Source organism: Equus quagga, unplaced genomic scaffold (assembly GCF_021613505.1).
Source record: "Equus quagga isolate Etosha38 unplaced genomic scaffold, UCLA_HA_Equagga_1.0 220_RagTag, whole genome shotgun sequence".
Taxonomy (NCBI): domain Eukaryota; kingdom Metazoa; phylum Chordata; class Mammalia; order Perissodactyla; family Equidae; genus Equus; species Equus quagga.
Window position 1 is genome coordinate 1,635,775 of NW_025799647.1, and position 27,971 is coordinate 1,663,745.

The 27,971-nt window shown below is 48.6% G+C and overlaps 1 long non-coding RNA gene across 3 annotated transcripts; it reads left to right on the forward strand.

Moving 5' to 3' along the window:
- The first annotated feature begins 101 nt into the window (after positions 1-101).
- LOC124233767 (uncharacterized) lies at positions 102-21,341 on the forward strand. 3 transcript variants are annotated; one of them, XR_006887134.1, is made up of 4 exons: positions 102-232; positions 1,316-1,484; positions 15,985-16,213; positions 19,823-21,341. It is a non-coding gene; the product is annotated as an uncharacterized LOC124233767 (long non-coding RNA). The 3 variants fall into 3 exon arrangements; XR_006887135.1 differs by having other exon boundaries at positions 1,319-1,484; XR_006887136.1 differs by lacking the exons at positions 15,985-16,213; positions 19,823-21,341 and adding an exon at positions 12,102-12,138.
- Positions 21,342-27,971: the final 6,630 nt, after the last annotated feature.

Genomic DNA, 27,971 nt, shown 5'->3' on the forward strand with positions numbered 1-27,971 from the left:
AACGCGATGGTGGACATCCTGAGGATGGGGCCCTGTCTTACTTGATTCCTACCCTCCCTGGCCCTGGCAGATCCATCAAGCTGATCTTCTCTCCTCATTACAGCTCAGGCTCCCGACTTCATTAAAGATCTGAAAGTCCCTGTGCTGTGAGGTGGTAATGGGTGTGACCATTAAAGCCACATGATCTGTGTTCAAGTCCTGGCTTCACCACTTATTAACTGTGTGATCCTGGGTAAGTTGCTTAACCTCTGTGAACCTTTAGTTCCTTACCAGTAAGAATAGGAATAGTAACAGTGCTTCATCTCAGGGTTGTATGTGGGTATCGTATGCGCTCTCCATAAGGTATAGGAAGGCTCTAGATATGAAACTGTCTGCAAGGTCCTGAGTGCGGTAGTACCAGTAGCTTTTGCTTAGAAAAAACAAAAGGGACAATGAGGGAAGAGGAGGAAGTCTCACTTGGGAATGAAATTGCCCGAGGTCCTGGCTGCTCCATTCACCTGCTTCCTGAGAGCATCACACAGGATCCTTATGACGTTGGGCTGATTTTCCTGGCCAGGCTGCTCACATGCGTCCCAGCCCCTGTGTCCTCGGAGTTCCCACGGCCCGGGGAACGCAGGTTCCCCTTCCTGAAACCTGGGATAGATCGGCCCGCTGGGGGTCGTGCACAGGTAATTGCCTGGTCCAGGAGCCAGAGTACTGGGGCTATGCGGGCAGGGAACTGAGCTCAGGGCATCTCCAGGGCCTCAGGGAGCATTTCAGTTCCGTCCCTTGGCCCCGCTTCACACTCCGGCCCGTGGAGGTGCCCGGAGCGCCAGGAGAGCTGCGATCTGCAGGCCCTGCTCCTTGCTCATCTTTCCGCTCAGCTTCCCCAGCCGTGGCTTGTGTGTTTTCTTTTTCTTCTTCCCCCCAAAGCCTCCAGTACATAGCTGTATATTCTAGTTGTAGGTCCTTCTGGTTGTGCTATATGGGACGCCGCCTCAGCATGGCCTGATGAGGGGTGCCAGGTCTGCACCCACGATCGGAACTAGCAAACCCTGGGCCACCGAAGCAGAGCCCGTGAACCCAACCACTCGGCCATGGGGCCGCCCCTCACCCCGTGGCTTGTTTTTTGACCTCCAGGAAGACTGGACAGATGGGCAGATAGCAGAGGATCTCATACTGAGGAAGCAGTTCTGTGGGCGGGCAGCTGCCCTGCCCATGGGTGTGAGTTACCTTTGCCACATGCCCCTGCAAAGCAGAGCACCCAGCAAGGGGACCACAGCCCTTCCTTCTGCATCCGTCCAGTGTTTGCTAGAATCCCACTTCCTTTTCCAAGCAGCACGTCGTGTGATGTCACCAAATGGAGGCACGGTCAACTAGTCACTCTGAGGATGGAGTGTCCTCCGGTGAGAAGCCTGGCCCCCCATGGGGAGGGTCATCTTCCAGAGAGAATGCCTACTTCACCTCATCTTTCAGGGGCCCTCTTCCTGACCGAAAGGCCGAAGGTAAGTGTCTGGGAAAGGTTCCAAAGCCCTGGGGTTGCACCCCAAAGGAGTCATACATAGTGTAAATCTTTACTCTCCCTCAAGCAGTTTAACAGAAGAAGACATTTGATCCTTCCTTAGTGCATCTCAGTAGTTCAATTTTCACTGTCATCTGAACTCAAGACAGAAAAACAAAACATAAAGCCTTCCTGGGCCTACTGTTTTATCCATCACATTCTATTACCTGCTGAGAAGTCTGCCCTATTAGCATATGTGATCATTTGAGGAACACCTGGTTAGACTATTTAGGTGGTGGCAGCAGAAGGATTGGCTTATTTTTCTCCCCAGATGTAATTCTTTGGGCTCTCCACCCAGGGTCACTGCTAGCCCATATGGCACCTATGTGCAAATCAGAAAAAGGCCCCCTTCCTCTGTGTGGATGCAGCCATACCAGGGGCCACAGCTTGGCATGCAGAGTGAGGACTGGATTTCAGCCCCCACCCACCCTCTTGTACAGTGAACAGCCTACACAACTGTACATGGTGGCCTTGCCTCCACCCAATGTCACTAGCTCCAGTTTCTCTTCTTAGAGAGGTGCTTGCTGGAGAGGGAGAAGGGAGAGGATGCTTGTTGCTGTACGTTAGAGACAGGTTCCTGGAGGCCCAAGAGCAACACCTTAATGTGGGTGTGTTTTGAGGTCTGTGAGAGTTTGGGGCATTTCACAGCAGGGCCAACTTTTCCTGGGACGGAGAATCTAGTCTTTGAAGTGAAGACAGTCCTTGGGGATGGAACAGCCGGTCAGTCTACCCACAGTCCTGCTGGAAACTGCCCTGGATTGGCTCATCTGGATGTTTCACGGGAATTTCCAAGAACCTCTTACCACCATGGCACCAGTCTCCCCTCGCCTCCTCTTGAGCTTCGGTCTGTGGTTAGGACATCTGGGCGCAGGGAGTTTTAGCCCATCTCTGCTTTCAGATCTAAATCCAGTCACCTGTCAGGGGACTGGCCTTCCCCGCTTTGATGAGTCCATTTACGGAATCCTCCATGGTGTGATCCATGGGGGCTGGGGTGCATCTGGAAGACTCCCCCTGGGATCTCAGGGGTCTCGTCTTCCCCGGCCGTGACTCAGCACGCTCCCCTCTAAAACGGAATGAACAGCATGTGGCCTGTCCATAGCACGAATAGCCCTCATGAGGCCACCTGACTTTGAGTTTTGTTAGGTTTTTAGGAAACGGATACGTTAATAGACCCAGCCCCAAATCTTGTAAGCAAACAGGGGCTCTCAGGAAATGTTGAGAGGTTTGTTCATTTCCTGATGCATTCATTCAACAAACACTTACTGAGTATCTACCATGTGCCAGCCCTGTGCTGGGCTCTGGGTGAAGAGGCTGATGAGAAAAATATACTCCTGCCTTCCATTTAAATGCCATTTCCTTGGGCAGGCCTTCTCTGACTGCCCCTCCCCAGACATGGGACCCCTGTCCCAAGGATGCAGGAAACAGCATCACCCTGTACTTGATCCCTTTTCTGTTTGCCCCACTAGACAGCTTCAGGAGGAGAGGGACCATGTCTACATTCATCAAAATGTATCTGCACCAACCCTGGCCCAGTGGGGCCCCAAATAATAGGGGGGGACTGGAGCCATTTGCTCCCCACCTCGTGTCCCGAAGTCTGAAGGGCTCCCCGTCTGTGATACGCCTGTGTTTAGGGGACCCAGCCCTGTGCAGAGTCTAATTCCTAGCAGGGATTCATCTGCTCTGAGAGAGTTGGGACCAGATGATCGCCAAGGTCCCTCCAGCCTCAAGCCAGCGATTTTAGGACCGATGGGGCTCTGGAGGCCTGGACAGTGGAAGGGGGACCAGAGATGGGTGCGGGCCAGGTTAGAGGCGTGGCTGCAGAACCATTCTGGGTGCCCAGGCTCCGGGCCCGGCCCCTCGTTAGGAGAGTAAGGAAGATGTGGGCTGAGAGTGCAGATCTGAAAGCAGAGCCCTCTGTGGGCCCAACGCCGACCGTGCTCCTGGTGGGGCGAAAGACCCCTGGCGGGCCTGCCAGAGGCAGGAGAAGACAGGGACAGGAGGGTGGTGCCGTGGCTGTGGGCCTGCCTCCTGCACCTCAGCGCTCTGGGTCTGGTTACAATCACTGTCACTGTGCACAGAACCCAGGCCACCGCTGGAAGGAGATGAGCTGGGCCCTGGCTGCTGACAGCACTGTTTTATTCTTGCTGGGCCACTAAATCCTGGCTCTGTTGTTCTGTTGTCAATAGCAACAGGAGGAAAAGCAGTTTTCTCTGTGTTAGGAGCTTCGTTTTTCCCCTGTAGGAGGGGCTATCACCAGCCCAATGCCCCCACATGGAGGGTTGATGTCCTGGGCGCCCCAGGGAGGCCTTAAAATCCAGACCCAGGAGGAAAAGGCCAGCTTCGCTCTGCTCTGGGCAAACTGGGGGTGACTGGGGTGGCGGGGGACCTGTGGGAAGGGGGCAGTCAGCTTTTTGAGGATTGGGCTCAGCTGCTCCTCTTTAGTTTCAATGGCTACAAAATATCCGTGGTGGCTGCCTTGGGTAGGCCTAGAGCATGGGGAGCAGAGAAAGAAAAAGGAGGGGAATCAGAAAAGGACGCTCAGAGGAGAAGAGAAGGGGATGGGAGGGGATGAGAAGAGGAGAAAGGTGCTGTGGAGAGCTGCAGTCAGCAGCCTTGGGCAGCTCTTGGGATATGAAGCCAAATTGGGATGACCCCACAGACCCGCGTGAAAAATACGAGTGTCTCTCTGGCGAGGGGCTTCTGCTTCCCGTTGGGGAGGCGCTGCCATCATGGATGGGTGGATGAGTGGACAGACGGACAGATGAATGAATAGGACGAAAACCAGTGGGATAGGATTTGCCAGGGACTGAGTGAGCAAAAAGGGGGAGAAAGAGTGAAGAGTGAGAAAATCTACTGACGGGGTGAAGCCAGTTTCGCAGGACAGTCAACTGCAATGTTGGTGCCAAGTCGTGGTTTAGGGAGGGCCTTCTCCCCTCCCCGCCAATCGCCGTCCTAAATAAACATGCACTCTAAGTGAAAAATATGTTTCCTATACAAACAGCCTGAAGAAAAATCCCCTAGCCTCTGCCTCAGCCAGCTGTCCACCTCTAGGCCCTCATTACGGAAACTCCATAGCTGCCACCGGTCAGCTGCAAGGCATTGTATCTACTCTTGCCGCATCCCTTCCCAGACCAAGTGAATTAGCTGTGGACAGACAGGTGAGGGCCTGAAATGTGATTAGAGGAGGCAGGGAAAGAAGGTTCAGATTAGTTTGAGAAAAGGAAGCGTTCAAGAGCCTTAAGCCTTTCAGCCCCTCCTACTCTGGGATTTGGAGTATTAATTACTCTAATCATGGCAAATCATCGAGTGAATTGTCTCTTCTCTCCCTTCAGCCAAAAAATGTTAAGTATAGGTTTATTCGCAGGAAGGCCCAGTGGGAATAGTTCATTAGGGTCAGGGTCAAGGGTTAGGGGTCAAAGGGTTATACCCTCCAAGCGTTGAACCAATAGTGTGGGCAGCTGGCACAGGTGTGAGCAAGGCTTCTTTCATGGAAGGTCCTTATCAGAAACCAGAGCCGTAACAGAGGGAACAGCGAATCAGATTACAACAGCTCCCCGGGTGGGGGCAGGTCAGAAGGGGTGTCATGTAGAGGCCATAGGGAAGGGGTGCTATTCTTAGGGCTCTGCCACCTCAGGGGCCTGCTGACTCTGTCAGGAACCCCAGGGCTCCTGAGTAGATCCAGTCCAACAACCTGCCTGGGTGCATTCTCAGGGACGTCTGGGTTGCCTTCAATGTCAACAAATAACAGGAAAACACTGGCCTTTTCTCTAAAAAAGATGCAATGTCATGTTCAAGGCTATGTAAGAGTAAAGGTGAGAAGGCGTGATTCCCAGAGAAGTGTAAACCTTACCCGAAATCTTGGAAGGAGCCTTAGAGGGAGATGGCAAGAGAGGTGTTGACCCAGGAGCAGTGGCCCCGGAGGCTTTGGCATTGAGTCCCAGCATGGGCAGGGGAAGGTGCATTACATTTGGGGCAATGGTCAAGTGAAACTCTAGGAAAACCGTCCGCCCTGGAGAGTGACTAGCTTGTCATGCTAGAAACCTCAAAGGGGCCTTCAGTGTCCTTTGGTCAAGGAGAAGACACAGAAGCTGCACTCTGTAGAAATAACCTCCCCAGGAAGGCAAGGAGGTCTCATGGGCTTTCACAGAGGGTGGAGGACCATTTCATCTTCCTTCTCTCCGGGCAGGGGGCTGGGGATGCTGGCCCGAGAGGTTATGTGTTCTCATTTATGGTCTTCGCTTGGCCTAACATCTTTCCGAGTAGACTGCCACTAACTCTGTGGTTCTTCTTGCTCGTGGATTTCTTCCACCATACCTGTCTTCCATTTCTAAATCTGTTTCAGCCTGGGGGAGGCTGCAGTGCCCAGCTCTAACTGGCTTTCTTGACCTCAGGATTATCTCTATGTAACACTAACCTTTCAAAACTCGTGACTTTTCCCTCTCTATTATTTAAAATCCTGATCTTTTAACATTTTTCTTTACTCACACTATTCATCTGTCTCTATAGTTAAAAAATAAAAATAAATCTTCTTCAGGGAGTTTGTATCAGGAGGGACAGAAAAAAGCTTGTGTGTTGAGTCCTACTGATCAGGGCTAAAAGCTGAGTAGCGTGTATGAACTTGACCTTGACTATGATCCCAAAGTGATAGTTGTCCCCATGTAAGTGGTCTTCATCTGGCCTGCTGCTCTCTTAGCCCTCAGCAGGCTGTATCTGTTGCTAAGATCTGGAGAGAGACACTGGGATTACCCTATGAAGCAGAGCAGCTAAGCCAGGAATTCCAGTGTGGGAGTAGGAGACAGAAAAAAAGGTAAGAGATGGGGAGAGGGTACTACTTGCCCCAGGGCTGCTGCTGTGGTGCAGCCTCCTGGATTTGAGCTTCCGATTTATAAGGCCCCAAATAGTCAAGGCTATGACAAGGGCAAACTGAGGATGAAGTCAGTAAAGTCACCTGCCTAAGGACATAAAATTAGTGGGCAGTAGATTGTTCACAGTTAGGGGCAGCATCAACAATTCTGCACTATCAGTCAGGGTTATGGTGGCCTAGAGACAGGAGAATTTAATGAAGGGAATTATTTAGCAAGGTTTGGTCAGGGATTAGGGGAACCAACAAAGGATGGTGTGATACTTTAGGTTTAATAACATTGAGGAGGCATTACCATCACTAAATCGGAAGGGTCAAGAGGAAGGAATAGTTACTAGAACCCAGAGAGAGTACCTATAAGGAGAGGGCTGCCTGATAGGACCTGTGACCTTTGGTGGAAAGACAAAACTAGCCCACAGTGATTGGGCAGGGAAGGAACTAGGAGAATAAGTAATCCTCCTGCCTTCCAGTTTCCTGCTGGTCCCTCCCTTTGCCTGAGCACAGCTAGAAACCAGAGGTCAAAGGAGCCCCACTGATGCAGTATAGACAGGTCAGTCCTCTGGGGTACAGGGCAGAGTGAAGTGTGGAGTGTAGACCTAGAGGAGCAAGTGGAAGATATCTAGCCCCCTGGGAACACAGGTGAGGTTTGTTTTTAGAGCCTCCACATTTGCTTTTTCTGTTGTTTCCCTATACTCTGGGACCCCCAGGTGAGTCATCAGTGTCTAGTTTTGGGGCATGCCCTCTCTCACCACTATTTCTTTATCAAAATCAGTTCTTAAGTTGTCTGCTCCTGGCCATGACAGAGCAACAGCATCCAGATTTACCCTCACACCATAAACTCTAGTAAACTAAACAAGATAAATATACTGATGGCTTCAGATACTGTGCAACAGGCAGCGCAGGATTGTGATCCCTGAGATAAAGGAAAGAAATGAGGTAAGCCCTCTGATCACCTCCGTGTCTGACTGGAGACACATTCTGGACTATAGAGCAGGAAAAGGAATCCCAAGCAGAGTATGGTGGTCTTGTGGAGCTGAAAGACCGAAATTGAAGGTCAAGGAGATTTTAGATGGAAGTCGTGGGGCAGAGTTCTAGAAAAGAGGGGGCTATGTGGAAAGAGCCCCAGAAATCTGCATAAGGGTCCTCTTGAGTATTTTCTTAATACTAAGTGTATACACAAAGTGAAGCTCCATAAGACTGGGCAAGGAACGGCCAGGAGCTATAAGCTGGATAATTCACAGTTCACATGGGACTGAGAAATATTCAAATGTCAACCAGCTTGATCACCCAGGGCATTTAGTAGAGACCCCATAAGGGTTCTGCCCTACTAGTAGAACTAAACTATCCCCAAAGAAAAAGAAACTTTAGACCCACTCTAACAAAGTTTAAAATAAGCCCCTAAAAGGTCAACCTTATCCATAACTAACCTAAATGCCTGCCAGAGAAAAGCCCAACACTCTTTAAAGGAAGATAACAAAACACAATCAATAATGTAATTTTTAAAATATCCAACATTCAATCAAAAATCACTAGACTCACAAGGTAGCAAGAAAATGTGACCCATAACCAAGAGAAAACTCAGTCAGTAGAAGCAGACTTGAAAACGATAGAATTGAAAGAGTGAGCATGGAGGCACCTCAAAACAGCTATTGTAAGTAAGCAAAATGTGCTCAAGGATTTAAAGACAGTCAGGAATGGAATGAGGAAGGAATGAAAGACATAAAAAAAGAACCAAATGAAACTTCTAGAAATGAAAAAAAAAACAATATCTGAAATGAAAAGTCAGTGGATGGAATTTAAAGCAAACTGGACACTTCAGAAGAAAACCAAATGAAGCTGTAAGCATAGCAATAGAAATTATCCAAAATGAAGCACAGAGAGGAAAAAGACAAGCCAAAACAAAACATAAAAAAATGAAGAGAGTCTCAGTAACCTGGGGCATTATCTAGTGGTCTAACATGGGATTGGAAAGGAGATAAGGAAGAGAACAAATTTTTGCTGAAATGATGGCCAAAAGTTTTTCAAATTTGACAAAAACTGGGAATACTAGAGACTCAAGAATCACAATGAAGTCCAAGCAAGATAGATAAAGAAAACCAACAAAGAAAATCAAATTGCTAAAAATTAGTGATAAAGAGAAAAATCTTAAAAGCAGCCTGAGACATAGTTTATAGAGGCACAAAGATAAGAAAACTGCAGACTTTTGATCAAAACTATGCAAGCCAGAAGACAATGGAATAATACCTTTAACACGCTGGAAGAAAAAACTGATCTAGAATTCTGTATCCAATGAAAATATACTTTAAAAACAAGGGCAAAATACTATTTGAGACAAATAAAATCTTAGAAGAATTCATCACCAGCAGATCTTCATTACAAGAAATGTTAAAGTTCTTTAGAAAGAACAAAGAACTTTAGAAAGAACAAAAGAAAAAGAGTACTAGGATCTATACAAAAGAAGGAAGAATGCCAGACGGTAAACAAGAGGGTAAATATAAAAGACTTAGTTGCCATTTAAAAAAACTCTTTAAAATATTAAAGCAAAATTAAGAAGAAAGTACTGTGAAGTTTATAACATATGTAGAAGTAAAATGTATAACATTTTACAACAATAGCGCGTTGAACATAAGAGCGTAGCTAATAAATTAATGTTGTAGATAAAATGAAATCATAAAAAAGTACCCTGAATATAAAAAAAAGGCAGGGAAAGATGAAAAAGAGAACACAGAACACATGGGACAAATAGAAAACAAACAGTAAGACAGTATACCTAAACCAAACATATTGTAAGTACATTATATGCTCTTATAATTAAGTGCAAATGGTCCAAATAGCCCAACTAAAAGGCAGAGATTATGAAACTGGATAAAAAGCATTGTAAATGAAACCTATTTTAAATGTAAAAACACAAATAATTTAACAGAAAAATAGAAAAAGATACTGTGTGACACTCACCCTGAGAAAGCTAGATGACTGTGTTAATAACAGCAAAAGCAGACTTGAGGACAAGGAATATTACCAGCGATAAAGACGGGCAGTTTCATAATGAGAAAAATAAAAGTTTTTAAAGAGACAAAAACTGACCAAACTGAAAGAAGAACTAGACAAATCCACAATTATAGTTTGGTATTTCATTACTGCTCTCTCAGGAACTGAGAACAAATAGGCAGAAAAAATAGAAGAGTTGAATAACACTGTCAACTGACTTGACCTAACTGACGTTTTTAGAAAACTCCCCTCAACAATGGCAGAATACGGATTTCTTTTCAAGTTCCCATGGAATAGTCATCAGGATAGACTACAATTTGGGCCATAAAGAAAAGACTAAACAAGTTTTTAAAGTTTGAAATCTCATCACAAAATAATTATATTAGAATAAAAACCAGGAAGATGTTTGGAAAATGTTTAAATGTTTAGAAGTTAAACATTACATTTTAAATAACCCAAGGGTCAGAGAAGACAATGCAAAAATAATTTAAAATTATCTTGAATGGAGTGAAAATGAAGGCATAACATATCAAAATGTCTAAGATTCAGCTAAAGCAGAGGTTGAATGGAATTTTTAAAAATCTTATTAAAAAACATATTTGCTGAGGTATAATTTACATATTAAAAATTCACCTGTTTCAAGTGCACACAACTCAATTATTGTAAGTAAATTTACAGTCATGCAGCCATCACCACAATCTGAATTATTTTCTTACAGTGCCTCAGAAACTGTTACATTGCAAGTGCAATAAAGTAACAATTGCCAACTTTTCTTCTTCAACCCACACAACCAGCTTAATATTTAAACAATTGAGATATAATTCAGATAACATAAAATTCACCATTTTAAAATGTGCAATTTAGTGGTTTTTATGGTATTCATTGTATCTTGCAACAATCACCCCTAATTACAGAACATTCCTCCTCCCCCTATCTCCTGGAAAGCATTAATCTACATTCTGTTTCTATGGATTTGCCCATTCTGGACATTTCATATACGTGGAATCTTACACTATGTAGCTTTTTGTGTCTGGCTTCTTTCACTTAGCATTTGGTTGGAATTTTAAAGTTTTAAATGCTTACATTAAAAAAGAGAATGGTCCATTTCTGACATAGTTACCAAGACAATTCAATAGTGATACAATAGTCTTTTCAACAAAAGGTGCCAAGACAAATGGGTATCTATATGTGAAAGAATAAAGTTGGACCCCTACCTTACACCACATACAAAAATTAACTCAAAATGGATCGAAGACCTAAAAGTGAGAGCTAAATATACAAAACTCTTATAAGAAAACACAGGTATAAATCTTTGTGGCCTGGTATTAGGCAATGGTTTCTTGGCCATGACTGCAAAAGCACAAGCAACAAAAGAAAAAATAAATTGGACTTCATCCAAATTAAAAACGTTTGTGCAAAAGGATGCTATCAAGAAAGTGAAAAGACAACCCTTGGAATGGGAAAAATATTTGCAAATCACATATATGATAAGAGATTTGTACCCAGAGTATATAAAGAACACCTACAATGCAACCATAAAAAGACAAACATTCCAAATTTTAAAAATAGGCAAAGTATTTGAATAGACATTTCTCCAACAAAGACGTACAAATGGCCAATAAGTGCATGAAAAGATGCACAACCTTTTTAGTCATTAGGAAAATGCAAATCAAAATCACAGTTAGATACTGCTTCACACCTACTAGTATGGCTATAATAAAAAAGACAGACAATGACAAGTGTTGCAAGAATGTGACGAGATTAGAACCCTCATATACTACTGGTGGGAACGCAAAATGGTGCAGCTGCTTTGGAAAACAATTTGACAGTTCCTCAAAAAGTTAAACACAGAGTTACCATTTGACCGGCAATTCCACTACTAGATATGTACCCAAGAGAATTGAAAATATGTGTCCACATACACTTATACATGAATGTTCATAGCAGCATTATTCATAGTAGCCAAAAAGCAGAAACAACCCAAATGTGCATCAGCTGATGAATGGATAAACAAAATGTGGTATATCCATATAATGGAATATTATTCAGCCACAACAAGGAATGAAATTCTGATACATGCTACAACATGAATGAACCTTGAGAACATTATGCTAAGTGAAAGAAACCAGACACGAAAGGTCACATATTGTGTATTCCATTTATACAAAATGTCCAGAATAGGCAGATCTGGAGACAGACAGTAGATTAGTGGTTGCCAGGGGTGGGAGAAGGGATGAATGGGGAGTGACTGCTAATAGATATGAGATTTCTTTCTAGGGTGATGAAAATATTCTGAATTAGATAGTAGTGGTAGTTATACAACTTTGTGATTGCACTAAAAAAGCGCTGAGTTATACACTTTAAAATGGTGAATTTTATGGTATGTGAATTAAAATTAAGGATCCGAGGCCAGCCCGGTGGCATAGTGGTTAAGTTCGTGCACTCCGCTTTGGCAGCCCCGACTTCACAGGTTTGGATCCTGGGCGTGGACCTACACACTGCTCATCACACCATGCTGTGGCAGCATCCCACATAAAATAGAGGAAGATTGGAACAGATGTTAGCTCAGTGAGAATCTTCCTAACAAATAAATAAATAAATAAGGATCTGATAGAGATGACTTTATGCCCCAGTATTGATAACAGATAAAGGCTTAATGTGCCAATCTTCATAGGAATATCTGATTTAACTCAGGCCAATCTCTCCCCAAAGGTACAGAAGCTATTTTCTCAAAAAGTCTAGCTCTTCGGACTTTTGATTTTATTCTCAGCTGTGGTTGCTACTGGGCCGCCTCCAACGCCTGAAGAAGCCTGTAGCAGGCAGGGCGGGTGAATTGTATTCTAGGACTTTCCTGCAGCATGAATTCTTTTTAAAGTCCATTGCTAACTTGCTCCCATAGCCAGGCTTACTTGCAAGGTTAAAAGGCGATAAGAGGCACTTTAAAGTTTATGAAAAACGTTTTCACATTCATCGCTCTTTCGATCTGAGGCATTTCAGTTTAAGTGGGGGCATTATGACTGGCCCCTGCGCAGCACAGGCCCTGAACTCTAGCTCCAATTTCTCTGACTCCAAAAATCTAGTCTTTCTTAGAACAACCGACATGCATTTTGGAACAGGTCATAGAGAAGAGGCCTCTCCTGTGGCCCTCCAAGGATGTCATGCAGGCTCTTTAGCATTTAAACGACAGCTTCCACTGACTATCTCCCATTGGACTGAGTTATGCAGACTGACCCCCGAATTAGTCATGGGGAGAGCCCAGAGATTAAATGGTTCGGTCCAGTTGTTGTGGATCTTATTGTTTGTGGATCAATTTTCACTCCTTCAGGGCCACATACACCCACAACATGTTCGAGCATGAACACACACAGACACACACACCCAGGAGGCCTTCTCTCAGCAGTGCTATGACCAGGGCTGAGCTCCCACTTGCATTTCTTTTTTTATTGTGGTAACATATACATAACATAAAATGTACCGTTAAACCAGTTTTAAGTATACTATCCTGAGACATGAAATACATTCACTTTGTTCCCCGTCTATGTCCAGAACTTCATCTTCTCAAACTGAAACTCCATATCCATTAAACACTAACTCCCCATCCCCCAACCAGCCCCCGGCAGCCACTGTTCTACTTTCTGTCTCTATGAATTGACTACTTTAGGTTCCTCATATAAGCAGAATCAAAGAGTATTTGTCCTTTTGCCACTTGTGTTTGTTGGTGGCAAAGGGTCATCTGATTCCAGAGCTGGCCCATGGGACCAGGTGTTTGATGGGGTGACCAGCCCAGGAGAAGGGATAGGAGAGTGCAGAGCACAAAAACAGCCCCCGTCAGCATCAGGGGGCTCTCCCACCCCAACGACAGCTGGAAATTCTTTCTGCTCTTCTGCAAGTCGGGTGTAACAAACAGAAGACTTTTCAAGCCCGGTCCCAAACACAGGAATTCTCCCCTCGTCAGTCTGTCTCCTGGGCCCCATTGAGACAGCTGGACTTCCCACGCAAGCGAGAGCACTCAACTGTGAGGGCCCTCTCCTGGGGCAGCCTGCTCCAGCTTGCCCTTGAAGGAGTACACGAGCTCCTTCAAAGAAATAACTATTTTTCTGTTCCAAGTCGTACAGAATGCCGTGTGGAGGACTTTCAAAATGTCTACGGTTGCTCCTGAGAGCAATTGATGCAATCTGTGCCATCTCGGGTTGGCGTGACAATTGTATTTACTCAGCCCAGTTCTTTGAAATTCATGATAAGGATTTGAGTCTCATGCATGACCCTCCCACTGGCTTTTGTGAAGGTGAATGAACCAATTCCTTCCGAAATTAAAAAACAGAATCTTTCACTAGATTTGACGTAAGGCCCCAGCTAGACTGGAAGCAGGGAGCTCTGAAAGCAAGGGTAGATCTAACAGGTGCTGCGATGTCCCAGGCCAGAGCTGCTGGCGGGGCTGAGCACATTCTGTGCTCTGGGTGCCCAGGCACAGACTATATGTAAACCTTCACTAAGTGAAAAAGCTTAGCTTTCTCTAAATTCCTGTATATGACTTCCATGTGACTACCCAGTGTGGTGGTATCCTATTTGACTTTTACACACTAATTTGTTTATTTTTATAAGGTACATTCCCTCCTGGGAGCTACAAGCCTTAACAAGCCTCAGAAATCCTCTTGCAATAAAGATGATGCTGTGAGGAGGGCAGGAGAAGCTCTTCCCACCTCTGCAGAAGACCCAGCTAGAGAAAACAAGATTTATGGCGGGTGTCAAGGGTTGGAGGGTTAGAAGGAAGATTTAGAGGAGAGGAAAGTGGAAGATTTTTCCCTGGAGACGTTGGAAGATGATGACATCTTTTGCTGAAAAAGGCAAGGAAGCAATTTCCCAGGAGGTTCAGAAAATAGGATTAAACTCGCTGTTGGCTATTCAGTGTAGACCTGGGGGTGGTGGTGGAAAAATAGGCTGGGTGACCTCTGGCTGCTCGTCCAGTGTCTCTCTGTTCTGGTTCTAGTCTGCCCAGTTTGTGGGAGGAAGAGAAGAGTCGAGGACAGCTGAGTACATCTGTGGAGGGCACGTGCGATCAGACAATGGGCAAGTGAGCCTGGGATTCCTTATTTCCCAAGTGCTATACTAGCAACCAGGAGACTAGGGCTGGCATGTGATTCTGCTGCCAGCTAGCATTTAAGACTGAGGCCATTCTGGCCACAGTTTTATCATCCGTGAATTGAGGTAACAGGACCTGATTCAAATGCAACAAACTCTTACTAAATACTTGTAGGCAACAAAATTGAATAAGAACTGTTCTGCGGTCTGCAGGACCACACACTGGGGAGATGAGATACACACACTCACACATATTCGGACACAGTTGTGATAGGAAACAAACACTACTCTAAGGGAGAACGAGGAAGGGGAGCGATTGAGTCTACCTTTGGACTCCCACAGGTTACTCGGAGGAGGTGGGCTATGAGCGAGGCCTTGGGTACGGTTGGATGAGGTGCTGACAGGTAGATATGGGAACAAAGAAGAGGAGGCATCTATGGTGGATAAAACGAGTGAACCAAAAGAGGAACCAGCAACTGGGTGAGTGCAGGGTGGCAAGCTCTGGGAGTAGAGTAGGTGGCTGTGATCCGAGCACAGGTACACATCACATAGCAGGTCCTCAGTCAATAGATGATGGCAGCAGTGAGGATTGGGCTGGAAGGGCAGTCAGGGCCTCTCCCTGGCCGGGGACCCATAAGCAGCATGGAATCCACATGGGTTTCTGAAAGGGAGGTGGACCACTATGATGGGCTCTGTGTCCAAGGGCAAGTGGACCATGGCAGAGGAGGCCCAAAGGCTGAAAGGTCCAGGGGAGAGATGACAATGGCTTGAATTTAGACAGCAACACTGGGGTGGGGAGGGATATAAAAGATAATGCAAAAGAAGATTCTGCAGGCTAGTCAGATGTGCAAGGAGAGGGAGAAGGAGATGAAGACACTTCTGAGGGTTTTGAGCCTGAGCAATGGGGAGGGTGGAGATTCGTAAACAAATCGGCAACCTCAAGAAGAGAGGTGTGTTCAGATCTTAATTTTGTGCAGAAAGGCTTTGCGGTGTCTACAAGGAGTCTCTGTAGAGATTGCCAGCAGGCAGGCAGGAATGTGGAAATTTTGGTAGCTAGAGATTTGGGGCTCATGGAAGTGATGGTTGAAGATGCGGAGGTGGATGAGATAGAGGAGATGCACTGGGAGGAGAGGCCAGCCGGGCAGAGGAGCAGGTGAAGAGCATTTGGACGGAGAAGAGAATGGAGCCAGGCTGGAAGTAACCAGCGGATCCCAGGGAAGGAGGTCGAGTGGTGGGAGGGGCTGAGCCGTGTGAGGAGGCCTGGGGTTGCCTTGCAGGCCGCTGTTGTGAGGAGGGCCTGTGAAATGGCCCCGAGCAGCAGCCAAGGGCTGCCCCAGAGGATAGGAAGGAGAACAAGGCGTAAAGGACCGTATAAAGAGGTTTGTACAGAGGGAACGAGAGCAAAACGATGGTGAACCGAGAGAAAGCGGGCCAAGGGAAGCCACTTTAGGATAAGGAAGACGTGGCCACGCTTTGGGGTCGTGCTTCTCGACTGTGAATGTGCTTCGGATCGCAGGGAATCCTGTGAGCATGCAGCTTCTGACCCAGGAATGAGGACGGGGGACGAGCCGGCGTGGAAGAGGCCAGAGCCACCGCCATCTTGGGCCAAGTGTCTTGCAAAGGAGGCGGGGGTGTCATCTGCTCTCGCCGAGGGAAGGGAAATGAAAGGGTGATGTGGAGGGACTGTGAGGCGGAAGAGGAGATGTGAGGAGTCCCTGTGAAGAGGCCTGGACCTTCTCCGTCAGGTGGGTGGTGAGCGATCTGCAGGTGGAAGGAGACGGGGAGTCTAGGGGGTCTGGGGCGAGTGAAAGCCTCAGGGACAGCGGCCTGGCTGACTGCCGCCTGAGGGCAGGGCGGGGCTCGGCTGTGCTGCGGAGGCATGATTTGGGTCGGCAGTGTGGGGCTGTCCCCTGCAGGGCCTGGAAGCTGCAGAGTGAACGGGCTGTGGACCCTGCTGGGTCCCTCAGGCTGGGCCTGGGGAAAGAAGGTCAAGGGCTGAGGGCCCTGAGGGGCCTTGGTTGAAAGGGAAGCTCTTGAAGGGACGGTGTGGGGCGGAGGGCAGGTGAGAGAGGAGAGCCATTGGAGGTTGCGCCCCGGGCCAGGCCGATCAGGAATTGGGACAGCAGAGCGGAGGCCAGAGAGATGAGGAGGCCCGAGGAGGGCCACAGCGCGGCGGAGCGGGAGGCTGGTCTCGAGGCAGAGTGATGAGAGATGGAGGACCCAACGGCGCCAAGAAGGGGTGGAGCCTGGGGCCTGGCCTGGGCACCGTCCTTCTACCCGTTCGCAGCAGCACCTGTTGGAAGCCGGGACGGCTCCTGGAGGCAGAGGGGGCCTGCCCGGTTCTCTTCACTCAGCTCCACTTCTGGAGGCTCCCTGAGCGAGGTCCCGGCTGCCGTTCTGAGCCCTGAGTTCCAGGTCTTTGACTGGGACATGGAGGCGGGGCATGAGAAGTGACTCCTTCTGTGGCCGGCTCACTGCCCTGCAGCCTGCTCAGGGGCACTCTGCGGTCACCCCAGCCACTTGCAGCTGCCTCCGGGGCCAAGGTCGGTTAAAACCCCATTCTGAGGTCAAGCCCTTAGGTGCTGAGATTCCAGCAGTTTCCGCTTTCCCAGCCCCTGAGACCACCCCCTCTCCAAACTGGGAGACCCCTTTTGAAGCTGGTGACTGTCCGTTGCACACCCCCAAGCCAGGGAACTCTGCGAGGGACAGAGGCCAGGCCGTCGGCACTTCCTGCTTAGGAGGACGAGCCAGCAGCACAGCTGGACACCCGGCTCTCGGTTTGTCCAGCTCAGCTTGATTCTCTTTCTCTCCCTGGTGAGCTCCGGCTTATAGCTGTCTGCTCTTCATCAGCAGTTTATGGAAACAGCGGTGTTTGGGGAGGAAAGAGGACAGAGGGAACTCAGATGCTGTGCTGGTGCCCAGCTGTGCCCGGGGTGGCCTCCCTGGGCACATGCCCATGCTCAACCCTCAGACCCGCAGCCCTTGTCAGACAACCCCACGTGGTGGCCTTTCTAGGCCCCTTGGGACTGCTGATCTCATACCACTCCCTGCCAGAAGCCGCCATGAGCTCCTTCCCTCCAAATCAGAAGCGTCCCTTCTCTGTTCCCTCCGCTAAGGCCTGGGATTTCCTTGCCTGTCAGCCTCCTCTTCCTCCCTATGGAGGTCTTTGCAAGAAGGGGGCTGGAGGTAGGGCGGCTGACCTTCCTTTGGCCTTGTCCTCCCTGGGTGATCTATGGCTGCTCCTGCATTGCCAGCCCCGCTCTTTCTCCCCAGCGCCACCTGGGACAGCCTCTGGCCCCCCTTCCTGGTGTGTGCCTCCTCCACATCCGTCTGTCCGTCTGTCTGTCTGCTCCTCCCTTCCCCGTGCCCCTGGTTATTTGTCCGCAGTGGGGGAGGGAAGCTCTAAAGGATTTGTGCAGAGACCCTGGGCAGAAGAAGATAAATGGAATTTGCAATAAATCCAGGAGCAAAGTTGTAACTTGACTTGAAAACAAACAAAAGGGCCAGAACTGCACTTAAGCTCCGCAGAAGCTCCCCTCCCAGTGTAAACAGAGAAGAGCAGACGAATGTGGGGCAAGGAGCCCAGCTCAGGCTGCTGGCAGGCAGGGAGGGGTCTGGAGCAGGCTGGCCGCCCACTTCCTCTGGAGGGGATGGCTGGTGGGGAAAGGTCTGTGCGGCCTCGTTAAAGCAGAAGGGAGGTGCTGGCACTGCTATTGTTTGCCATACTCTCGGAGGGGGACAGAAAGGTTGTTTTGGGGGAAATGCTTTCTTAGCCTGTTACCGTGCCTGAGGCCCAGCAGACAAAAGCTCAGAGCAGTGGAGGCAGGTGGAGTGTGGCCGCAGCTTTCCCTGGGCATGGAGCATCAGGGAGTTCACCTGGACCTCTCAGCTGGCTCAAGGAGCAGGGTGTGTGCGCCATGCTGGTCCTCCCTCAGACAGTGGCCAGCTCGGCCTGACCCTGGAGGGTTTACTCTTGCTGGACTCTCCATGCCTCACCTAGAAGTGTCAGGCTGCAATGACCACAATCACGATGTATTATTACCTTTTCATATAATTTTAAAGTGCTTCCACACAGATCCTCTGAGGCAGAACAGATATCATCAGCATTTTATGGGCTAGAAAACTGACACAGAGAGGTAAAGAGACCTGTCCAAGGTCGCACAGCAAACCAGCAGCTGACCTAGTTGAGTGCAGTGGAAAAGGTGGATCCTGAGGCACAGTTCCCACTCAGTTAATAATGAGCTGTGTGATGCTGGGCGAGTTACTTAATCTCTCTGAGCATAGGCTTTCCTCTATAAGATGTAAATCCTTCCAAAGGTTAAACAAATCAGCTGTCACCCCATCTCTTTGTGGCCAGGCTTTTCAAAGTCAGGAACCTTAGGGGAACCTAATGGTGTGTCAAGGAGTATACAAAACCACAGTTTGAACATGGCACATCTTTTTGAAGCCTCATTTTTACACTTAGATATTTCTGGAGGAAAAAACCCCAGTCTTTTAAAAAATTGTTGTAAAGCAAGATGGTTATGCTATAGAAGAGGATGTAAAATTCAAACTTTGAAAGTGAAATGGGAAACTTCAAGGCATTTTGTGCTTGCTGCTGTTTCAGGTCCCCCAAGTATGTCTTTGCTCTCTCCTGCAGCCTGGGAACTAGGTGGGAGGGTTCTCTAATGCGCGATTGAGACCCACCAGGCAGAAACCCATACGCCTGGCGAATGTGGGGAGGGTGGGTGGAGGGGAGAGGGGCTGCATTCCCTTTCCTAAGGAGAGAGTTGTTTTCATGGCATCTGACACAGTTGTTTTCATCCCAGGCTTCAGATAAGAGTCACCTGATGAACATTTGAAACACACCCACACCAGGTCCCACCCTGACCAAGTGCAACAGAATTCCTGGCAGTGTGGTTAGGGCTCCACATGTTCGAAGAGCTCCCTGGGTGATGCTGATATGCAGCACGGGCGGGGCGCGCTGACTTACAGTTCAGACTTGGAGTTCAGGGAGCCCCAGGGTGTCCATGGCCATGGAGGGGAAGCAGTACAGACAGACAGCTCCCTACCCTCTACCTCCTGACTCCTGCTTAGACTGGTGGGCAGATGAGACTGCATTCCAGAAGCCCATACCTCCACCTAAAGGAAAGGGGGTAAGATTGGGGGGAGGTGGAGAACAAGATGTAACTTTGTGTGGTGGGGGCAGGAGGGCTCTATGCATTTGGTTAGTGTCCCCCTAAAATTTATGTCCTTCCTAGAATCTCAGAACACTACCTTATTTGGAAAATGGGGTCATTGCAGATGTAATTAGTTAAGATGAGGTCACACTGGGCAGGGTGAGTCTCTGCTCTAACGTGACTGTGTCCTTGTAGGAGGAAGAGAGAGACACAGGGAGACCACCCCGTAAAGATGGAGGCCGAGACTGGCATGATGATGAATCTAAAGGCCAAGGATTGCAGGCAGCCACCAGGAGCTGGGAGAGGGGTCCGGAACAGCTTCTGCCTCAGAGCCTGCAGAAGGCACCAGCCCTACCCATGCCTTGCTTTTGGACCTCTATCCTCTGGAACAGTGAGGGAATACTTTGTTGTTGTTTTAAGCGAAGCTTGGCCAAGCTTGTGGTACCTTGTTAGAGCAGCCCCAGGGAACTGATACAGAGGCTGATGTTAGGAAATTCTTGCTGTAGATGCTCCTCCAGAGACACTTGAGAGAGGAACTGAGGCCCCTGCCCTCAGCCACACGGAGCGGGGCCCGTGTCTGAGGAGCTGCAGTGTGGCTGGCTTTGTGCCTAGGATTCCGTGAGGCTGGAAGGTAACAACCCCAGGGTGGGCTCATTCTACTGAAAAGCTGAGGGGGCAGAGTAAAATGGGACCTGTCCAAAGTGTCAATCTGAAGGTAAGACAAGGACAAAGGAGTCAGTTGATTCATTCATTCATTCACTCACTCACCTCTTACTTAGGGAGCCCTACTATGTGCCTGGCCCTGGGAACACAAAGTCCAGAGACAAGAACCAGCCTGCCCTGCCCTCAGGAAGCTTGAGCCTGAGGGGTTCATGCTCATCAACCAGGAGGTTGGGTCCATGAGCATTAAGATTTCTTCCAGCTCTGACATTTGGTGACTAAAAGGGAGAAAAAGGGTGATCTGGCTGGGGGCCATCACGCTGCCACCAGGGCATTTTTGGGGGCCACTGCTGTCTCTCTGCCTGGACAAGGCCAAGGAGGGGCTATAGGGGATGCGAGCCCATGAGGACGTGGAGCTGGACCCCTAATTTCCTCTACAGGCACAGGTGGTGATGTACACTGTCGGGGACAAATGCTGGCCCTGCCTGACCAGTGCAGCCACTGGCGGGACACTATCTGCGGCGAGACGGGCCTCAGCGGCCACCACTAATTGTACAAAACTGAAACATCTCAAGAATATTTTCAGCCCATTTGCACTTATCAAATAGCACACTGGAAACCCCAGCAATTTGTGTAGGATCCTTTCCAGAATGAGGGAGATTTCACAAACTTGGCCTCATGCAGGGTGAGCTGCTTGGGATTTCAGCCTCAGAGTGGGCCTGGCCTCCTTGTTCCCATTTGCCCCACCTTCTCCCAGGGCTCCAGCCACTCCCCAGCACACCTGGCCGCACCATGCAAGGCAACTCTGAGACAGACACCCCAGCCACAAGATGTCTGTGTTCCTTTGGCTCTTTGGCTTCTCCTTCTTGGCATTTTTGGCAGTTCCACGGTGCTCAGCAGCTGGGCATCTGGCCGACTAAGAAATGCAAAGTTCGGGGCCTGAAGCCGCTGCTGCCTTGGCTGTGGTTTGTCTGAAGCTCCATTTCATTTGGGCTAGAGGTGAACGCTTCCCTCCGGAGACCCCTGCAGGCGGGGTCTGAAGCGAAGGTCAAGGAACGGTCGCTTCCACTGTGGCTGGGTGGCGTTCGTCTGGCACAGACACAGCCTGACAACATGCTGACGGGTGGCCCAGGAGCAGCGACAGGGCCAGCGGACTGGAGGAGCTGCCCGAGGCCAGACACGGCTTACAGGCCTCCCTGCTCCTTCCCGGCCACAGTTGCACAACAGCCCTGACTGTTAGCTCCCCAGACGCTTTTATTAACAGTCCCATGTTACCCGACAATTGAACATAATTAAGACAGAACAACCTTTGCAGTTGACTTTACCTTTTAAGACCTCACAGACTTTTACAAGGACATCCCAGAATGGCTGCTTTTCAAAGGGAAGCCAAGAGATATGCTGAGAGCCCCAAGAAAGAGGGGAACCCCGAAACGCCTCATACTCATAAACAAAATGAAGAAAAAACACATACTGTGATTTACAGTTATAGAAGTAACAGACGGTCACAGAGGACAATTTGGAGGGTACAGCAAAGTAAAAGAAATGAAACAGAAGCCACTCACAATCCCACCCCCGGAGACCACTGTCAGTGTTTTGGGGGATACGTATCCTTCCCGAATATGAAAATCTCTCATAACATCTGTACCTTAGAAATAAAAATGGAAACAGACTTTGACACTACAATTCATAATTTCATAAATAAGGCCCTAAAATCTGTTATATGTCGGATAACTTTGACATAGGGATCAGTAAAAAGAATCAAATTAATTGATCTATAAGCAGTTGAGGGCCTGTTCTGAGTAAGGCATGCCATTAGGTCCCCTGGGGTGTTAGTTCATCTGCAGCACAGCCCCTGGCCTCAAGAAGGTAGAAGGACAAGATAAGTGACACGGAGAGTAGCTTTTGATATTTGCATCCTTGCCTCCTGGAAGAGCTCACCATGGAACCCCAAAAGGGTTTGCCTCGTTGAGCTGAGTGGTGCCCATCACAAAGGCTATGCGTTACTCATTCACTCAACAAATATTTACCTTGTGCTTAAATGAGTCAGAGGAAGGTGTTTAGGTTTTGGAGCTGGAACCATTGGAATGAGAGCAACGTTTAAGGAGATTTATGTTTACTGGCTTACCAGATGGATGGTGTGATGGTTAATTTATGTGTCAACCTGGCTAGGCCATGGGACTCAGAGAGTTGGCGAAACACATCTAGATGTTGCCGTGAAGGTATTTCTTAGATGAGATTAGCATTTAAGTCAGTAGACTTTGAGTAGAGCAGATGACCATCCGTAATGTGGGTGGGCCTCATCCAATCAGTGGAAGGCCTTAAAAGAAAAAGACTGGAGTCTCCTGAGGAAGAGGGAATTCTGCCTCCAGACTGCTTTCAGACTCAGCTGCAACCTTGAGTCTTCCCTGGGTCTCCAGCCTGCTGGCCTGCCCTGCAGATTCAGACTTGCCAGCCCCACAATTGCATTAGCCAACTCCTTAAAATCTCCCTCTCTCTCGTTGGCGCTTTTTTCTCTCTCTCTCTCTCTCTCTGTCTCTCTGTCTCCTATTGGTTCTGTTTCTCTGGAGAACCCTGACTAAGAGAGATGGAGATGGAGAAAGACAGAAGTAGGGAGAACTGGCTACTTAGAACAGGGGAGGGAGACCAGTTCAGCTTGTCAAGATGCTGGAAGGCAGGAACAATGTTACGTGTATATGTTTGTGCCTTTGCGTGTGTCAGTATGTGTATGCCTATGTGAGTGTGTGTGTCTATGTGTCTGTCTGTGTGTATCTGGATATGTGTGCCTCGGTGTGTATCAGTCTGTGTTTGTTTGTTTATGTGAGTATTTATGCCTGTGTCTATATCTGAGTATCTGTGTGTTTGTTTACATGAGTGTGGATCTGTGTATGTGAGTCTGTGTGCGTACCTATTTACTTGTGCCTGTGCGTGTACCTGCTTCTCTTTGTATGTTTGTGTGCCCCCGATGTGTCCGCGTGAGTGCGTATGCATGTCTTTGTGTCTGTCAGGGGGATATGGGCAGGGGATGAGACTGTCATGGTGCCCTAGAAAAGGACCTCTGTTGCTGGATTTTCAGTCAGTTCAGACAGCTTACTGGGAGCAAGAGTGCATGCTGGTCTGGGAACCAGGCAGGAGGTGGACAAGCAGGAAAGCAGGTCCCGTGGTTTGTGGAGCAGGAGCAGCGCACAGGAAGGGAGCAGGAGACCTGGCTGGATTTGGGGAACAGGATGGCCAGAGGTCCAGATGGTACAGAGAGGTCTGTGGGGCAGTTCAGGGACCTACACATGACATGCCTGCCTGGAGTCTGGAGGTTTCATGGGCCAGGAACAGGTTTTTGCAAGGACCAAGCTGGTTGGGACAATAAGGGCCTGTACTGAGGGGTGGCAGTGGACAGGGAGATCTGGAGACTGGGCCCCATGAGGATGGTGAAGGGAAATAGAGCAGGGAAGTGGTTGGGGATGATGAGCGCTTCAGTGTAGACCTGTTGAGGTTGAGGCAACCACAGAATCAGACTTTCAAAGGTGAGTAGGGGGTAGTGACAAGTGTCATGCTCTAGAAAGGACAAGGAAAATGAGGAATGAGAAAAGCCATTGGGTTTGACAATTAGGTGGTCTTGGTCACCTCAGTGGAGGGGATGGAAGCTGGTAGAAGGGAAGGGAGGCAGTGGGTGAACATGGCAGGAAGGTGGCATCTATGGGACCCTCCCATGATGTATGGAAAGGAAAAAACTTTAAGACAATAACATGAGTGGACAGCTGAGTTGAGTGATGAGAGCCCTGTGCATATTTGAAAAAAGATTGAAACTCAGCCATCAAGATATTCAGCCCTGATCCCATTAAGCACTTCCTCTGAGAGTTAGCAAACTGGATATCCTTTAATCATGACTCATATTTATAAAGGCCTTTCTCCAAAGAACTCCAAGTACTCAATAAACGTTCATTAATTCTCTCTCGCAGCCTCCATTAGGGAAAAGTTGGTGGCAGGTATCATCATTATGTTTATAGGCACAGAAACTGTAGCTGAGATGAGAATGACGCTGCCAAGCCAGGTCAGGAAGCTAGTCAGGGTGGGAAGTGTCGCACTTGGCTCTCCACTGCCAGGCCATTCCTAAATCGTCTGCATCTTGCCACTACCCCTAAATTACTGGCAAGGCTTGGTTATGAGACCAGTTGCAGGGTCCGATGCTTCAGAGGGTGGCTGCAGGATCATCTCAGAGGGATCCCCGGGCCAGCCAAGAGTGGGGCTGGGGGAATGGATCTTTAGTTTGCTCAGTCCTGGACCACGTGGGGACCTAAGCAGCTTACTCTGCTGAGTCCTTAAGGGTCACAAGCAAATGCTGAGTCCAAGCAACAACACAATTGCCAGACTCAAGAAAGCATGCGCTCGCTGTGTTTGTGTTTTTTGGGTGCCCTCGTACAAGAACTTGGGAAATACCTCAATCCTTATGCTTTGGAATGTGTAAGATGCTACCATTTGCTCAAGAGAAAAATGATCTCTAAATGCAAAGAATAATCAGGGACAGCCCACTAAGCAGATGATCTGGTTGCCTCTGGTGGTAAGCCTGGGCTTCATCAGGCCAAGAAAGGAAGGCAATCCCAAAAGTCTCCATAGGGGATGTGGTCTGCAAAGTCCCCCAGCTGTGGTCCCAAAGAGTGCAGACGTAGGGAACATTAACTTAAAGTTCGGCTGTACTTGCAGGATTGGGGCTGCCAACGCCTGCTGAGCCCTGTGAGCTGGCGATACTCAGGCTCTTAGCTAATGAGGACAGGCTCTTGTGGGATCAGCTAAGCGGTTCAAATTCCCCGTCCAGTGTTTATGCCACTTGGGCGGACCTGGGAAATTCAAGGGGCCACCGGCATGTTGGCCTAAAGCCAGGGTTTAATTAAGCCCTCAGTCTCCACTGATTCCACCAGGGGCCTGATCCCCCTGAGGCCAGCCAAAGGGGGAAGCATCCTGAAGAGCATTGGATCGGCTTCTTTTGAGTCTTCCCCTAAACCCATTGTTTGAGGAGGCATTGCTTGTTAGTAGGAGTAATCCCCTCAAAGTCACAGAGCAGCATACAGAAAATCAGAGGACCAGCCCTGCACTGGAGCAGCTTAACTATGGCGCCTAGCACGCATGTGGTTGTTCCCACCCCTGTCTGCTGCGTGCCGTGGAACATGGATATTCATGAGGAAAGAGAGGATAGATGGGCACAATCACACTCTCATTTTGGGGTTTCTGTTGAAGAATCCTTGATGTTTGGTCAGAAACTACCAAAAATACGTCTTGTTCAGGAAATGGAATGATTAGGGTTGACTATTTGAATTGGGAGACTCAGAAGGCCTGGCCACCCTGCAGGGTGGAGGCCTGGGACCCACAGCCAAGGACCTCCCGAATCTCTGGGGGACCAGCAGACCCCTGGGAAGGAAGAGGGTGATGTGAAGAGCTTCTGAATGGAGCAAGGACCTGGGACTTTCAGGGAATTTCTGTCTTCTTCTTCTTGTCCTCATCCCTCTTTCATAGCCTGGAGCAGAGAAATTCTAGCTTCTTACGATTAATGTGAAGTGGGCCAACACCAGAATGGGCAATCATGGTACAGACCAGCCTCCTGGTGTGGGTGGCTAAGGGTTAGGATAACGTTTCCATGGAGCTGATTGCTAAAGGACACGGGCGCGCCTTTAACGTAGCTGGGGCTGATCGGATGGAAGATTGTGGGAAGAAAACTGTAAAGTTTTGTCTTCCTCTGACTTTCTTTTTTCATTTGAAGAGAGTAAAGGCTAAGTCCTCGGGTCTTGGAGTCAGATGGCCTGAGGGTGCACCCTGAAAAATGCCACTTGGAAATCTGGTCCCACTCCACTTGGGAGCCTACAAGCCCTGTGATTCCTCTACCTGCACTGGGCCAGCAAGTTTCCCAAAGAGGGCAAGGCCAGATTTCTGCCTCATGGCATCCCGCTTTTGCTGTAGCTGGGGAGGTAGCATGCTAGCCTCCTGGGTGTTTATGAAATGAGTTATGATATATAATGTTAGAATAATGTCTGGCACACAGTGGGTTCCATATATTAGTACCATCATCATCATCATCATTCTCAGCCTGCAGTTGGCTGGATATGGAGACTTGCCCACACTGCCACAGCTCCTGGCAGCCTCGCTATGTTCAAAGAGTGTGGGAATAGGGCCCTGGCCTGTGTCCGATGGTCAGCACTACAGTGGGTCACAAAACAGCGCAGAGGGAGCGGCCGGCTCAGATAGGGCCCTGAAGATGAAAGCCGCCGTGTTCCTGAAGGCCTGCAGCTTCCTCTGCCCTGCTGGGGTTTTTTCTTCCCAGTTCCTCTCAGTGATATCTTAAGAGGCAAACTTCCAGCACTAACAGGAGGTCTTTTGTTCTCCTTTCTCTAAGTGGACTTTAACCCAGTTACGACAGATGAGTCACTGTAAAAACAAACAAATCATAATACTCCATTTTCTTAAAGGCTCTTCCATGCCTGCTGACAGAAAAGGGGGAACCTGACACTGCATGGGGCCTGTGGGGCTTCTCCCAGCCCCAGCCTTCTGGAGGCAGAGCCCAGGAGAACCTTCCAGAACACGCTGGAGCCCAGCACTGTGGAACTGTTCAGTGAGGCTCTGGCTTGTTTAGAATTTCATCTGATTTGAAGTGGTCCAGGGGCTCCAAAGAATTTTGGGTTCAGCACAGTCCTGGTTGGGATTTACACTCCTGGATCTGCCACAAACTAAATTCTAGACTTACCTCCCTTCACACTTAAGTTTCTTTATATGTGAAACAGGAGTATTGGACACCATGATTTGCAAGAGACTATCTTTTGCTATTAGAAGACTCTAGGGCAGGCTAAGGGCACAAGTGCAGCCTGCATCCATTCGATGGAAGTTCACTGGGCACCTAGTTAGGTACTGGGATTATAGAGGTGAGAAAGACCCACTTCCTGCCCTCGGGGAGACAGATATGTAAATAAATGAGTGCCTTCTGATACAGGTGAGCTGGAACATATGTCAAGGGGGTGGGTGGGATAAGAAAGGAGATGACTTTTCCATCCAAGAGTGTTGGGAAAGTCGTCTTGGATGAGATGGCTTTTGAGCTGAGTCTTGAACCTTGAGGGCACGTTTAGCAGATGCTCTGGGGCGAGGGGGCGGATATGGCAGGCAGAGGGAATGAGGGACATCACCAAAGAACCAGACACATGGCAAGTTTGGATCCACCCTGTGCGAGCCCTCTTCATCTTCTTTGTCCGGGCATTTTGCCTACATGCTTAAGTAGAGCTGGACCCTCATTGTCCTGAGAAGGAGCCGTCCCTGGATGAACACGTCACTGGCTTCAGGACCCTGGTCCGAGATGTTTTCTGGGTGCATCAAACATTAAGGTGTGCTTCAGGCCACTAGCCTGGTGGGCTCACTGTTGAAGAGCACAGCAGTTCCTGTTGGATGGTGGTGTACGTAAGGTTGTCACCTACTGTCACAGTTGCTGTGTCTCAACTCCCTGGAGCTAAGATGCAGTGAAACACATTCATGTGTACAATGAAAACATCAGTTCAATTGCCTGGGAAACCCTAGTCATCTTCAACCCCCACTTACAGGTCTCCTTTACTGTGAAGAGCTCCCAGAATCTGTGGGTAGAGTGAGCAGCATGCGTCTTTGTCCTCCCATGGCTTATTCTTTGTATCTTGCTTTAGGCTCCAGCCATAAAATCTGGTAA